This window comes from Leuciscus leuciscus, assembly GCF_965113295.1.
Source record: "Leuciscus leuciscus genome assembly, chromosome: 15".
Classification (NCBI taxonomy): domain Eukaryota; kingdom Metazoa; phylum Chordata; class Actinopteri; order Cypriniformes; family Leuciscidae; genus Leuciscus; species Leuciscus leuciscus.
This window is the reverse complement of record NC_138739.1, coordinates 15192388-15197114: the sequence shown is the minus strand read 5'-3', so window position 1 is coordinate 15197114 and position 4727 is coordinate 15192388. Positions and strand designations below refer to the sequence as shown.

General features: G+C 37.8%; 1 long non-coding RNA gene across 1 annotated transcript in view; it reads right to left on the bottom strand.

Annotated features, from left to right (window-relative positions):
* Positions 1 to 4727, bottom strand: part of LOC309476444 — a 247752-nt gene that overhangs the window by 97084 nt on the left and 145941 nt on the right. The gene's annotated exons all lie outside the window — the stretch shown is intronic.

Here is a 4727-nt window from a genome sequence, read left to right as displayed (position 1 = left end):
CCCTTGTTTTTGTATGTGGATCGTGACAAATGTTTGATTTTGAACTCATCATGTTTTTATGTGTATAAATTATGTGTGAATATTCCCAAATTTTCTGACAGTGCTATGTCTGTTTCATACTGTTCATACTGTATAACTGTTGTCATATTTCTAAATAAAAATAATAATCATAAAAAAAAATAAAAAAAACATGCCTGTATTAAAGTAAAGAATAATGGAAAACACGTATCGAATGGAATAAAATAGCTAATGCTTTGGATGTCTTGATCATGTATTTTCACATGAAAATAACGGAACCTAAATCCAGTTATGTCCAGCAAGCAGCAACACAGCGCATGCGCGTGAATCACGCGAGTGAGGCGACATGTCTATTAATAAGGGGTTCGTTGTCTATCCACTTCTACGAGAGAGATCTGCATGTCCGTCTTGTCTGCACTTTTTTCTCTCCTCTCCTCACTCCAGGCAGGGCTAGGTTCATCTCAAACGAGCCTAACCACCCATCACTACAAACAGAAGCTGGAAAAGACTTTTGTTTTGTACAGTTTAAAGAACGTTGGACGCATCACAGATTACTTTCAGTTTCACTGGTGAAACAGCACTTTTACGTCACCGAATCTGCTGTCAATTTAGGCAAACATTGTGAAAATACTTTAATTTGTGTACACTAAATGATGTATAAAATATCTTACCCTCATGATCTTTTTTATTATTATTGTTTTTTTTTTCTATCATCTATTTCTCCTTTATTTTAATTTTTCTCTTGTTTTAGTTAGTTATGCATTGTTGTTACATTTTGTACTGACATTTTTGTAATTTTGTTACGAAATTGTATATACCATGACTGTCATCTCTGTTCTGTTTACAAGCATAAAAAAAAAAAAAAAATCAAGGCATTGTTTGCAAGCATAAAAAAAAAAAAAACATTGTGAAAATGCAGAATCTCATAATTTATTTAGGCTACTTTTGTACGGTAAGACATAGGTTATAATTTCTCTTGTCTCTTAAAGGCACAATATGTTTTTTTTATATTTTTTTTATATAAAAAATCACTATATCTATGTTATATATTTTTTAAAGTTGTGTATTTACATTATCCCGATAGTTCCAATTAACTTCTAAATCCAGAGAAATTAATATTTTAATTCGAAGACACGGACCGTGTCTTTATTTCCGTTTTGTCGCCGTCAATGCCGTCATATCCGTGTTGTCTCTGGTTTCCGCTCGTGCTGCCATGGCAACCAGAGCTATGAACCAGAGCCCTCTGATAGTAACCAAACTGACGCGGACAACTGTGTAGTTCGCAATGTCTATTTGCACGCTGTTGTTGTTTCGTTCAAACATTATGGACCATGGCAAGCAGACTTTGGATAAAAAAGGAGAACTAAACCGAGAATCAATATCAGCGCGGTGTTTTCGAGATGTCGAGAGCTCCCATGGACACTATATAAACGAGAGCTCCACGTCCGAGACTTCGACAACTCCTACATGTAACGTTACTTTATTAAACAGGTGAGCACATTTACATAAAACTAATCAAGGTTATATAGTTCAACAATGATAAAATGTTAGAATATGATCTGTATGTTATTCTAATGTTGATCTAGCTAGCTTACTGCTAGTCTCATACAGACAAACTAACGTTAACACATACATTTCAACACATTCAAATGCAGTTTAGAGTGATAGTGTAATGTTAGACCAAGTGAAACAGCGCTGCGTTACCTCTCAAGTTTAATTTGTCTAATAAACTGACCTGTGAGTAGTAATTCTGCGTGTAGTTCGGTAGAATGAAATGTCCATATTCCTTTTATATCCGTGGGACTCGCATCGCGTTTGGAGCTGATAGCTGTCTCTTAGCAATCCCGAACTGCTTCATATCACAGTCATGATAAAAGCATCGATGTATTCAGTAATCCATATACATTATTAGATCGGTCGGCTTGACGTTGACGACAAAATCCATAATTCATAGCAAATGTTGCGTCATCAATCTACGCCTTTGTTATTGTAAATAGGTTAGCGACCCCTAGTGGAGAAAAAATCCCATATTGTGCCTTTAAGGACAACGAGGAACGAATGTGAAGGTTCATATTCGACGGAGATGATTTTAATAGGCCTGTATCATACAGGCTGTATGTATTTTGCTAGACAGACCATTCTAAGACATTTATTTGTTACAGTCTCGATAAAAATGAACAATAAACATGATTTGTGTGTTGTTGTTTGGCTCGTCACTATTAATTTCTAACCCAGTAGAATGTCCTTCGAAAAAGAGTAGGGGTGTAACCCCGGATCCTGGCCAAATTTGCCCCTTGGCCTCTGTCCATCATGGCCTCCTCATCATCCTCATATACTGATTGGCTTCATCCCTCTGTCTCCTCTCCTATTATTATTTGCTGTCAACCATCCCTTTGGCACTGATCACATTCGATTACCTAGAGGAATACACATACAAACAAAAGGTAGTTAACTGATTGTCAATAAATCAGAGAGTTGCTGTTGAAAGATCCCAACTAGTGATGGGAAGTTCGGTTCTTTTCCGTGAACCGGTTCTTTCGGACAGTGCGTTTCTCTGAACCGGTTCAAAAAACCGGTTCACCAGTTATTTTACGTCCTCACGTAATGATGTCAATTTTATCATCCCGGCGAATAAAAATACATTCAAATAAAAGGATTTGTAATCATAACTTAAGTTAAATAATAATGATCATCGTCATAATCATCGTGGATAAGTTTCTTACATTTACGTTTTGCAAATGAACCCTACAGGCGATGTGCAAATGCAGATGTTTTATATGGAAGCTTATAGCCTGGGTTTCCCCATGCTGCCTTGAGCCAGCGCAATTTTATTCACGCTGCTAGGCAGCCTGGACACCATGGACCAGATTTTCCCCTCAAAAAGGGAACCAATCACAGAACGGGGAGGGAGCAGCAAGACGATGACGACGTCTATGCGACACACCGAAGCAGTTCGTTTATATCTATGGATCCAACATGGCAGCAGACGCGAAGTTTCCTTTTCGATGCAGCACAAACGGAAATAGTCGCTGAACGCCATCGTGTACATATAAATCTCTGACCCATCGTCTTCTTCCTCGTTGAATTTCTGTCGCTCTACATACGTCATCTGGTATAATTGAAACGATTGGCTATGAGCTACGTGCAGGCGCATTTGATAGACATTCATAGCGCCCAATAAACGGATCAGGGCATTCGTAAACCACGCCTCAAATACGAGAAAATGAACATGTGGTTCCCAGACCCACGTCTCAATCATAGACTGCATCAAATCATAGATACATTAAATTACTAGCATTGCAAGGAGAGATAGCCTGTTAGGCTGATGACTGTAAAAAAAATGTACATCCCCAAGTCAAAAATTTCTAGTGACTGATCACATCTAATTTTTTCAATTAGTCTGACGTATTATTTCTCATTGAGCCAATGTTAACAGACTATTGCAACAAGAATTGCACTTGGGCCAATTAAAAAATTTAGATGTGACCAGTCACTAGAAAATTTATACTAAAACATATTATGTCGATCTAGCAAATATTATTATTTATGTGCTCAAGAGCGTATTAGTAATAAATATTCATATCACTTCTCTGGTGGGTATTTTAATTAATTTTTGAAGTAGGCTACTGTTATATTGCACAGATTTACCGCAGTGATTTTTTAAATAGTTAGGCTACAGCTATATGCGAGTGTTAATATTTGAAACTATTTTTATCATGAAGATGCAGATTATAACATGAACACACAATGTGGGGGAGGATAAATAAATAATTTGATTTTTAATACCTGATGTCACAGTCACAGATAGTCATAAGCTCCGCCTCCCTGTGTTATTCAATGGGACGTGAGACCAACTAAACAATTAAATTACACTTCAAATATCTTTTTTCCAAAGGTGGCTTCTTTCATTTGCTGTCGTTTTTATCACGCTGATGTAAGTTCAAGTGTCTGTTTCAAAAATAAGTTGTTTTTTAGTTAGTTACGTAATGCGGTGGTGTAACGTCATGATTGACAGCTGTGATTGACAGGTTCTCTGAGCGAAGTAGTCACTAAAGCACCAACGGACATTTTTTTCGGGATCTTCGGAGGACTGAGGAGATTGTATTTACTTTATTTTAACAAGCTTCTTGTCATACTGCAATCAATTTTTTAAAAAGTGCACTCAGGGAGAGTGCTTTCTGCGAGAGTGAGGGCGGGGCATTGATTTCGCGGCTTTACTTCCTGCTCACTACTGCGCAGGTCTGGTCCCGAGATCGCTACTGCGCAGACTCAAGTTCCAAGATGTCAGCGCCATATCGTGTCACTGGCGGCTTCACTTCTCACCAATGGAAGAGAGCGAAGGGGCGTCGTCCATCTTTTTTTACAGTCTATGGCAGTTCATTGGAACGAATACGTCAATAGAGCCGCCATCTTGGAACAGGGGGGCCCCTCCTCTTTAATGAATCAGCGTCAATGTACGCAAAGGTCTAACGGAAATAAAATCACCATAAACCGTCATGAATGCGATTTTCTAGTTTTTTTGGTTCGTTCCAACGGTCAGACATGTATTTATCATTGAGTTCAGAGAAAATTTAAGGTTTTGATATTAAGATAATCTACTTATTTTTCAAAATATAATGCATGGTGCTAGTAGGCCTAGGTTAATTGGTCACATTCTTCCACTTGAGTAAACTTAGAGTGAACTATCGCTACTTACCTTAGCCTACTGC